The sequence below is a fragment of the Nycticebus coucang genome, chromosome 18 (assembly GCF_027406575.1).
Source record: "Nycticebus coucang isolate mNycCou1 chromosome 18, mNycCou1.pri, whole genome shotgun sequence".
In the NCBI taxonomy this organism is placed as follows: Eukaryota; Metazoa; Chordata; class Mammalia; order Primates; family Lorisidae; genus Nycticebus; species Nycticebus coucang.
This window is the reverse complement of record NC_069797.1, coordinates 9224064-9235647: the sequence shown is the minus strand read 5'-3', so window position 1 is coordinate 9235647 and position 11584 is coordinate 9224064. Positions and strand designations below refer to the sequence as shown.

Below are 11584 nucleotides of genomic sequence, written 5' to 3'. Positions count from 1 at the left end.
TCTCACTCTGTGCCCTGAGCAGAGTGCCCTGGCCTCATAGCTCACAGCAACCTCCAACTCCTGGGCTCAAGTCATCCTTCTGCCTCAGCCTGCCAAGTAGCTGGGACTACAAGCGCCCTCACAACACCTGAATAGTTTTTCTGTTTTTAGTAGAGAGAAGGGCTCTGGCTCTTGTTCAGGCTGGTCTCCAACTTTGAGCTCAAGCAATCCGCTCACCTCGGCCTCCTAAAGTGCTAGTTACAGGGGTGAGTCATTACATCATAGGCCAGAAGCACAAAAACTTCCAAAACAGATTGAAAGAGAAATAGAAAATCTAAGAATACCTTTTTTTTTCAGATTAATGTGGGAGCACATAGAATTAGGTTACATTGTTTGCATTAAAGGATATCTTTTTAATAAACAAAAAGAATGAATCAGAAACCTATCAACAACAACAAAAGGCTAAATGGCTTTACTGGTGAATTCTATCAAATATTGGAAGAATGAATACCCATCTTTCTCTAATTGTAGTCCACCAAAGAGAACCAATCCTAACTCATTCTATGAGACCAACATTACTCTTTATAACTGCCTCAAAGATGTCATAAGAAAACTACAACCAGTACTTGTTATGTATACAGTTAAAAAAATCTTTATCAAAATGCTAACAAATTGAATACAGAAGTGCACTCAAAGGATTATGCACTATGATATGACCAAGTTTGATTTATCTCATGGATACAAGTTTGGTTCAACATAAAATACCAATTAATGTAGCAGACCACATTAATAGAATGAAGGGAAGAATCTCACATGATTATTGCAGTTCACGCAGAAAAATAATTCAACACCCTATCATCATCAAAACACTAAAAAACTAGGAATAGAAGGGAACTGGTTCAGCCTGATAAAAGGAGTTTAGGAAAACCCCATCTATAGCTGACATCACTTCTCACTCGTGAAAGACAGAAAGCTTTCCTTGTCAGATCATGGACTCATCACTTCTATTCAACAGCCTCCCAAAAGTTCGAGCCAGATATTATGAATGAAAAAGAAATAAAAGGCATCAACATTAGAAAATAAGCAAAAATATCCACTTTACAGATACATGATCTTGTATATTGAATATCTTAAAGAATATACACACATACCCAATTAGTGCTAATATGTGAATTTAGCAAAGCTTTAGTATACAAGACCAACAAGTGATACTTGGTTATATTTCTACACACTAACAATGAATAATCCATAATGGAAATTAAGAAAACAATTTCATTAATAATATATTTAGTAAGAATAAAATACTTGAGAGTAAGTTTAACCAAGGAGGTGTAAGACGTGTACACTGAAAACTACAAAATTTGTTGAAAGGAATTAAAGAAGGCCTAAATAAATGGAAAGACTTTCCATGTTTATAAATGTTAAGACTTAATATTGTTCAAATGGCAACACTACCCCAAATAACCTACAAATGTAATGAAGTTCCTATCAATAACTCAATGGCCTGTTTTTGCAGAAATAGAAAAACTGATTCTAAAATTCGTATGGAATTGCAAGGGGTCTCAAATAGACAAAACAGTACTGAAAAAGAACAAAATTCAAAAACTCATACATCGTGATTTCAGACATTACTACAAAGCTACAATAATTAAATCAATCAAAACTTTTCATCAGGGAAATGCAAATTAAAATCACAATGAGATATCATTTCACCCCAGTAAAAATGGCTTTTATTAAAAAGACAAAAAATAATGAATGAAGTTAGCAAGTATGTGGAGAAAGGGGAGCCCTCATACATTGTGGAAATGTTAATTAGTAAAGCCACAAGGGAAACAGTATGGGGGTTCCTCAAAAAACTAAAAATAGAATTACCATATGATCTAGCAATCCCACTACTGGGTATATACTCTAAAGAAAGGCAATCAATATACTTGCACAGTTGTCTGACTATTTATGGTAGCCCTATCCATAATAGCCAACATGTAGAATCAACTGATGTGTTTGTCAACCAATGAATGGATAAAGAACATGTGGTATAAGTATATATATATGTGTGTGTGTGTGTGTACACATACCATATAGTAGAATATTATCCATTCATTAAAAAGAAGGAAATTGTGTCATTTGGAGCAACTTGGATGGAATTGGAGGAAATTATATTAAGTGAAATAAGCCAGGCACAGAAAGACAAATATCATATGTTCTCAGTCATGTGGGAGCTAAAAAATGTGGATCTCCAGAAGGAAGAGATTGGTGACCAGAGTCTAGAAATGGTGGAGGGGGATGAAGAGAGGTTGATTAATGGAATTAATCAACAAAAATAGAATTGTATACAAGGAATAAGATCTAAGTTGATATTTTAGTAGGGTGACTATAGTTAATGATCTATTGTAAATATATTTCAAAAGAGCTAGAAGAGAAGAATTCAAATGTTCCCAGCATAAAGAAAGGCAAATGTTTGAGATAGTGGATATTCCAATCGCCCTGATTTGATCATTACACATGATATGATTGTATCAAAATATCATATGTACTCAAAAAATACACATATGTACAACAATTATATATCAATAAAAATAAAAGAAAAAACAATCAAAATGGTTCACTGGCATAAAGAGACAAGTATAGATGGATGGAGTAGAATTTAGAGTCTCTAAATAAACACATACCTATGATCAACTGATTTTCAAAGGAGGTGATTACGCCAGTCAATATGGAAAGATTCTTTCTTCAACAAATTGTGCAAAGAAAACTCGATATCCACATACTAAAGAAAGCAGAACCCTTTCTTCACGCCACATACAAAAAAATCCTCAAATGGATAAAATACATAAATATAAAAGCTTGGACTTGGCAATGGATCCTTAAACATGGCAACAAAAGTACAAGCAACAAAAGCAAAATAGGTAAATTGAACTCTATCTGAATTAAAAAGTTTCCTGCATCAAATGCCATTATCTATTGAATGAAAAGATAAACCACAAAATGGGAAAAATATTTACAAATCTGTCTTAGTATGTTTTGTGCTCTATAGTAGAATACCACAGTCTGGGTAATTTATAACGAGCAGAAATCTATTGGTTCACAGTTCTGGACAATGGGAAGTCCAAGATGGAGGGGCTGGTATCTGATGTGGGCCTTATTGCTGCATCATAATGTGGCAGAAGGTACCACATCGCAGAGGGCAAAGAGAGGGAAGGAGCGACGCTGATGATAATGGCATTAGTTCATTCATGAGGCAAAACTCCCATGATCTAAACACGTCTTAATGGTTCCACCTTCCAATACTATCACAATGACAATTACATTTCAACAGGAGTTTTGGAAGGGACACACATTCAAAGCATAACAAAGTCTTATAGTGTATAAGGGTCTAGTATGCACAATGTATAAAGAATACTTACAATTTAATGGCTACAGTATCATGGACTGTTCCTCAACCATATAAGGAAATGTAGCATCGATACCTACTATAACAGGAATGAACCCAGACAACACGCCAAGTGAACAAACCAGAGAGAGAACGCCACTGCATATTGTTTAATTCACTTATATGAAATGCAAAAATTAGGAAAATCCATAGAGACAGAAGAAAGATTAGCATTTGACAGAGCCTGGGAGGAGGGGGGAATGTGGGGTGATTGCCTGAGTACAGCATTTCCTTTTGGGATGGTGAAAAATTCTGGAGCTAGGTAGTGGTGATGGTTGCACAACATTGCAAATGTACTTAATGTCATTGAATTGTACACTTTAAAATGGTTAGAATGATGAATTTCATATCGTGTGTATTTTACTACAATAAAAATGTTAAAAATAATTAGGTATTTCATAATATTGTTGGATTTCTAGGCTACAGAGCAGAATCTCAGGGGATAGTATTAGAGCTATGGGAGAGGGTGACAAGTGCAGATGTTGACAGGAATAACGGAATCCTACACAGCACTCAGAAGACAGGAGTTAGCGTAAAGACAGCAGAAGAATGGAGGAAACTTAAACACGTATTACCAAGTTACAGGCACCAATCTAAAAAGGCTGCACACGGCATGATTCCAATTACATGACATTCTGGAAAAGGCAAAACTACACAGACAGTAGAGAGATTTCCAGGGGTCGGAGGGAGGGGTGATAGGCAGAGCACAGAGGATAGGCAGTGGAACTCCTCCGTGTGACAGTCTAGTGGGGAACACATGCTGTTCTACATTTGTCCAAAACCACAGAATATACAACATGTAGAATGAACCCTCTTGTAATCTATGGACTTTGGGCAGTAAAGATGTGTGACAGTGATGAGTGATCTTTGGATGATAATCATGTGTCAGTGTAGGTTACCAATTGTAACACACGTACCACTCTGGTGGGGATGTTGGGAATGGAGGAGGCTGTGAGTGGGGGAAGGGAGTATAAGAGAGATTTCTGTACTTCTGGTCAATTTTGCTATGAACCTAAAAATACTTAAAAAAATAAAGTCTAGATTCAATGCAACCCCCATCAAAATATCAATGACATTCTTCACAGAAAAGAATAAATAGAAAATAAATAGAAAAATTAATCTTAATGTTCATATGGAACCACAAAAGACCCAGAATAGCCAAAGCCATTCTAAGAAAAAAGAAGAAAGCTAGGGGAATCACATTACCTGACTTCAAATTATATGTAGTACTACAGAGGTATAGTAACTGAAACAGCGCAAAAACTGTTTCAGTTTTTACTGGCACAAAAACAGACACACAGTTTTACTGGGACAAAACAGACACACAGGTGAATGGAACAGAATAGAGAACCCAGAAATAAATCCATACATCTATAGTGAAACCATCTTCAATGAAGGTGCCAACAACATACAGTGGGGAAGAGACAGTCTCTTTAATAAATGGTGATGGGAAAACTAGGTACCCATATGCAGAAGAATGAAACTAGACTTCATCTCAGGCCAGGTGCAAAAAGCAAACCAAAATGGATTAAAGAATTAAATACAAGACTGGAAACTGTACAACAACTAAAAGAAAACATTGGAGAAATGCTTCAGGGCATTGGTCTGGGCAAGGAATTCTTGAGTAATAACTCTCACAGCACAGGCACCAAAAGCAAAATTGGATGGGATCACATCAAGCTAAAAAGCTTCAGCACAGAAAAGGGAACAATCAACAAAGTGAAAAGACGACCCACAGAATGGGAGAAGATATTTGCAAATTACCCATCTGACAAGGAAGTAATAACTAGGATACATCAGGAGCTCCAACAATTCAATAGGAAAAGTCAAATAATCCAATTAAAAACTGGGCAAAGTATGTGAATATACATTTATCAAAAGAAGACATACAAATGACCAACAGGGATATATAAAAAAATGCTCCACATCATTAGTCTTCAGAGAAATGCAAATCAAAACTTCAATGAGGTATCACCTCACCCCAGTTAGAAAGGCTTTTGTCAAAAAAGAGAGGCAATAATGAATGCTGGTGAGGATGTGGAGAAAGAGGAACCCCCAGACAGTGTTGGTGGGAATGTAAATTACTGCAGCCACCGTGGAGAACAGTATGGAGGCTTGACAAAAAACTGAAAATGGAGCTACCGCATGACCCAGCAATCCCCTGCTACGTATATATCCAATGAAAGTCAGTATATTGAAAAAGTATCTGTGCTCCCATGTTTACTGCGGCACTATTCACAGCAGCTGAGATAGGGAGTCAACCTAAGTCTCCAGCAACAGATCAATGGATGTGGAACACACACACAATGGAACAGCATACAGCACAAAGGAGAATGAAACCCTGCCACTCGAAATAAGCCAAGCACAGAAAGACAAATCTTGCTTCTATGTGGGAACTAGATATTACAAATAATTGACTTCACAGAGACAGTGAGATGATGGTTACCAGAGGCTAGGAAGGGTAGCAGGGAGAGACGATAAAGTGGGGATGGCTAACGGGTGCAAAAATAGATTTAGATAGATAGAATGAACAATATCCGATAGCACAGCAGGTGACTATAAGTAACAATAAGTTAGGGTATACTTTAAAATGACCGAAAGAGTGGAATTGGAATTTTCGTAACACAAAGAAATGATAAAGGCCTTAGGAGATGGATTCCCTAATTGCCCTGACTTGATTAATTCACATTGTATGCACGTGTCAAAACATCACATGTACCCTATGAATATATACAACTATTATGTACTCATAATAATAATTAATGATTAAAAAATCCCAACTGGTGTCTCTTATGGGCTGAATTGTATTCTCTCAAATTCCTGTGTTGAAGTCCTTATAACCCCCAGTACCCTAGAATGTGACTGTATTTGAGGAGAGTGTCTTTGAAGAAGTAATTACATTAAAATGAGGTCAGTAGGTAGGACTCATCCAATCAGTTAAAGGCCTTGAGAGAAGAAGGACTGGCCTCCCCCTAGGAGAAGGGAATTCTGCCCGCAGAGCACCTTCAGATTGAACATCAACTCTTTCCCGAGTCTACAGCCTGTTGGCCTATCCTTCAAATTTTAGACATTGGACCACAATTGAGTGAGCGAATTCCTTAAGATAAATCAGTCTCTCTCTTTTCCTCTCTTTATTTCTCCTTTTCTCCCCCATCTCCCTCTCTCTCTACACATGCAATCTATTCGTTGTTTCTCTGGAAAATCCTGACCAATATTAATATAAGGCCTTATTCCCCTTCAGATTCTAGTTAAAGCACAAGGATAGACATTTTCTTATGAATATTTTCCAGAAAATAAAAGCACTGGGGAAGTCCCTACCCCTATAGTAAATAAACTGCCCTCCCCATATATGTGTGCATGTGTATGTTTGTGTGTATATTTACTTAAAAGACTTATGGAGCAATTGGTTGAGTTTAAGAGAGAGGAGAATAAAACATAGATACATTAGAAGGGAACTAAAACTGCAAAGACAGAGTGCCAATGCTCTCAGTTTAAAGAGGAAAAATGAAGTTGCAAAAAGTGGAGTCCCCAGATAGCAGGCAAGCCTGAGAAGATGCCCCAAAGCAGGGGAGAAAATAGAAATAGAGGAAACAAGTTGAAAGGAGGTAATAGATGTGAGCAGAGAGAAACATACTCATCCACTATCTGATGATAATAATCCAACATATGGAGCAGTAAATGGAATTTCTGCAAAAAATGCGCAACAAAAGGAACAGAAGCGATACTGAGACACTTAAGTAGAAAACATTTGTAAATTGGCTGAATGAAGGATATTATTTTGTAATTACTCTGTCAGAAATTTTAATTGGCATTTCTCTTATAATGAACGCTGTTTCTTACATGTTAATAAGTAACTCATGCTGTGGAGCCCGGTGGTGTGTGCATGTAACCCTAACCACTCTGGGAGGCTGAGACAGGAGGATCACTTAAGCCCAGGGCTTTGAGGTTGCTGTGAGCTATGATGACACCCCTGCACTCTATCAGGGGACAGAACAACACTATGTCTCAAAACAAACAAACAAAACGAAAACAAGTAGCCCTCACCCTAACCCTAACCCACCACGCACAATGTAAGGGTACACAGCACACCCCCTGGGAGAGGGGCTCAACTACAACCCGAACTTTACCTAACAAACGCAAACAATGTAACCCAAGCATTTGTACCCTCATATTAATCTAAAATTAAAAAAGCACTTTATTTTACTGTATTTCATTTTCTATGAATTGTTTTGCCCTTATCTGTTTTCTGTTGCCTTTTTTTTTTTTTTCCTTGTCTTTGTCTTTCAGGGGCTTACTTTTTTGGTGACTTGAAGGTGGGAAAGGCGGAGAAATGTGAGGCTGTCTCTCAGGGTAAGGTCACAAACAGCGCAAGTTTGCTCTATTAAGAAAATGGGCAATTGACCCCGACGTGACTTGAACACGCAGCCTTCTGATCTGGAGTCAGACGCGCTACCATTGCGCCACGAGGTCGCCAAGGGAGTCTGGCGTTTGATCTTTAAAGCTGTTTGCTCCTGCACATCCTGGCCTTTTCCTCAAGCAAATCTTTTTTATTTTTCGCCCGAACTTGGGGCCAAACCAAAAAGGAGTGCAGGGACGGGTCGGAGGGCTCGGCGGGGCGTCCAGCAGCACTGCGGGGACGCCGCCCCCCGCCAGGAAGGTCGCCGGGCGCCGTGGGGCTGCGGGTTGAGGGCTGGGCCGCCCGAGGGCGCCTGGCGAGCCGGGCGCGGAGCGCTGGGTGGGGTCTCTGCCGGCCCGAACGACCCAGGCGGTTGTCTGCAGGGGGCGCAAGTCCCGGCAGAGCTGGGGGGCCAGCCAGGGGCTTCTCCCCGCCCAGGAGAAGCCAGAGAGACACTGGGGGAGGCGGCTGTGGAACCTGCGCCCTGCTCGGCGCCGGGGAGTGAGCGCTGGGAGGACGCCTGTCCCCTGGGTGTTCCTGTCTCCATCCAAATGATAAAAAGGGAAAAGAAGACTCTGCGGCCACGCTTAGAAAGTGACTTTGTAGCTTAGAAGAAAAGCAGAATACCGGCTCGGCGCCCGTACCTCGGTGGTTACAAAGCCCGCCACATACACCGAGGTTGGCGGGTTCGAACCCAGCCCGGGCCAGCGAAACAACAATGACAACGGCAATACAAAAATAGCCGGGCCTTGTGGCGGGCGCCTGTGGTCCCAGCTACCTGGGAGGCTGAGGCAAGAGAATCGCTTAAGCCCAGGAGTTGGAGGTTGCTGTGAGCTGTGACGTAACAGCACTCCACCCAGGGCGACAAAGTGAAACTATGTCTAAAAAAAAAAAAAAAAGTGCTCTGAGCGCTCACCCTTTATAAAAATTTATTTTTGAAAATGTAGACATTATAGACAAGTGTAATAAAAATTAAAATCAATAATCCCAGCCGGACGCAGTGGCTCACACCTGTAATCCTAGCACCTTGAGAGGCCAGGCCGGTGGAGAGGAGTTCCAGACCAGCCTGAGCAAGAGCGAGACCTCGTCTCTACCGATAAGAGGAAAACCAGCAGGGCCTGTGGCAGGTGCCTACAGTCCCAGCTACTCGGGAGGTTGAGGCAAGAGGATCCCTTGAGCCCAGGGGTTTGAGGTTGCTGTGAGCTAAGATGCACTGTAGCCTGGGGCAACAGAGTGAGATGTCTCAATAAATAAATAAAATAAAATAAAATAAAATAAATAAAATTTAAGAACTCAGTAATCCCACCATCCACTGTAAGCACTTTTCTGTACAGATTTCCTTCCACTCAAGGTATACACAAGTGTCCACCAATGTTTGTCAAACCTTTCTTACTGTATACAAGAATGACAGAAAACGGAACAAAATAAAAATACTGCTTATTGAAGTGTCACAAGGGAACACATTTGTCACTGTTAGCCAGGCCGAGGAACAGAACCTGCTAGCCACCTCCAAATCCTCCGTTGTCCCCCCTCTCCGCCTTCCACCTGACTCAGCAGGGTACCCCCTTCTCACTTTTCGTTACAGTTTTATCACACACACGTATACACATATATTTATAATGGCTAGTATGAATGTGCATCCCAAAACACTACAGTTTAGTTTTGTCTAATGAATGCACCACTTTTATTTTATTTAATTTATTTTTAATTTTTGAGACAGAGTCTCATTTGTCACCCTCAGTAGAGTGAGTGCTCTGGCATAACAGCTCACAGCAACTTCAATCTCTTGGGCTCAAGCGGTTCTCTTGTCTCAGCCTCCCGAGTAGTTGGGACTACAGGTGCCCGCCACCCCACTGGCTGTTTTTGAAGACAGGGTCTCCTTCTTGCTCAGGCTGGTGTCCAACTACCGAGCTCGGGCAATCCACCCGCCTCGGGCTCCCAGAGTGCTGGGATTACAGGTGTGAGCCACCTCCCCACTTCTAATCTAGTGTGGGGTCGATAGGTCTTGTTACTGCTGGTGTTAACCTCAATCGGCTGTGTGTCAGCTGAATTTCTCCACTGCAACGCTATTTTCCCTTTTGTAATTAATAAATATCTTAGGGTCAGTGTCGTCAGACTATGGAAACATCTTGTTTCTTCTCAAATTTGCACCCACTGATTGTGGCAGCCTTCTTGACTGCAACAATTATTACCGTGGTGTCGTCTACTGGTTTCTATTTCCCTTTTTCCATCTGCACTTATCATTGTGATTCTCCTATAGGAAAGAGCTGTTCTTCCTCGTTTGCTTACCTACCGCGTATTATATGTCCAGTTATTTATTTGCATCAATACAGACTTATGGATGTTTTTTCAGTGGTACAGAATACCATTTAATGGCACAGAATACCATTTTTCTATTATTTCTGAAAATGTTCGGGCTGCAGCCATCAGAAGCTTCTTCTGGTTGGCTCTTGTGTTCTTTTGACAGGCCCCCATCTTCATCTTAACACTTCCTCACTTCAGGGCACAAAGTATTCCAGGCTTATTTTGTGCTTTCCCTGTCCCCGCCCTAGAATCAACCATTTTTCCAAGGGGCACTGTTTCCAATTCAATTATGTTGTTCAGAAACCAAAAGCTGGGTTTTAGCTGTTCTGGTTGCAAGGTGTTATCCCTTCCCTTTTTCTTATTTGACAGTGAGAACCCCGGCTCTCTATATTGTACAGTACATACTTATTATGAAGTATGTGTATGAGTAGATATTTAAAGAAAATAATTAAAACCAATCAGGGCGTGTGTGTTTATGTATGTGCGGTGTGTGAACCTGAAATGGAACCTAAAAGTAACCAATAAGCTAACTGTATCACAAATGAATAACACAATCAAGATGAAGGCCTTGGGGACGAAAAGAACTAACCTAGATTACTTTGCAAGAAAAAGTAAACTGTAAATATAAAAACAAAAGGCTCAGCGTCCAGAGCACAGTGGTTAGGGTGCCAGCCATGTACACCAGGGCTGGTGGGTTCGAACCCGGCTCCACCTCCTAAACAACAACAACAACAAATAGCTGGGTGTTGTGGCAGATGCCTGTAGTCCCAGCTACTAGGGAGGCTGAGGCAAGAGAATCTGACACTAGGGCACTCACCAGAGAGTGACAAAGTGAGACTCTTGTCTCAAAACAAAAAAAGACAAAAGCTAAAGACATAAAAAACTATATACACACAATGTAATCATCTCAGTAAATATTTTCTCTCAGTCATGTGGGTTAATAATTCTGAAACACACATGCATGCACACACGTATACACATACGTACATGTACATATATTTACAATGGCTATTGTGAATAATGCTGCTATGAGCATTCGTGCCCATGTTGTGTGAACATAGTGTTTTCTATTCTTTTGGATATATAAGTAAGAGTGAAATTGCTGGGTCATATGGTAACTCTTTGGGGTCATATATTTAACTTTTTGAGGAGCTGTAAGACTGCTTTTATGGTCTCACCAACATTCCTGTTGCAATTTCTCCACGTCCTCACCAACATTTGCTATTTTTTCATCTTTTTCATTACAGCCATTTTAGTGGGTATGATGTGGTGTATCACTGGAGTTTTGGTTTGTATTTTCCTCATGAGTAAGGACTTTGATCATACTTTGTGCTCTTTTTTGACCATCTCTGGAGCAATGTCTGTTCAAACTCTTTGTCCATTTAAAAAACTGGATTGCCTTCATTATTGAGCTGCAAGTCTTTTATCAGATATTTGGCTTACAAATATTTTGTATCCATTTTGGGTTGTCTTTT

General features: G+C 40.2%; 1 non-coding gene across 1 annotated transcript; it reads right to left on the bottom strand.

Annotated features, from left to right (window-relative positions):
* Positions 1 to 7807: 7807 nt before the first annotated feature.
* On the bottom strand, positions 7808 to 7879 carry TRNAW-CCA (transfer RNA tryptophan (anticodon CCA)). The gene has a single exon. It is a non-coding gene; the product is annotated as a tRNA-Trp (tRNA).
* Positions 7880 to 11584: the final 3705 nt, after the last annotated feature.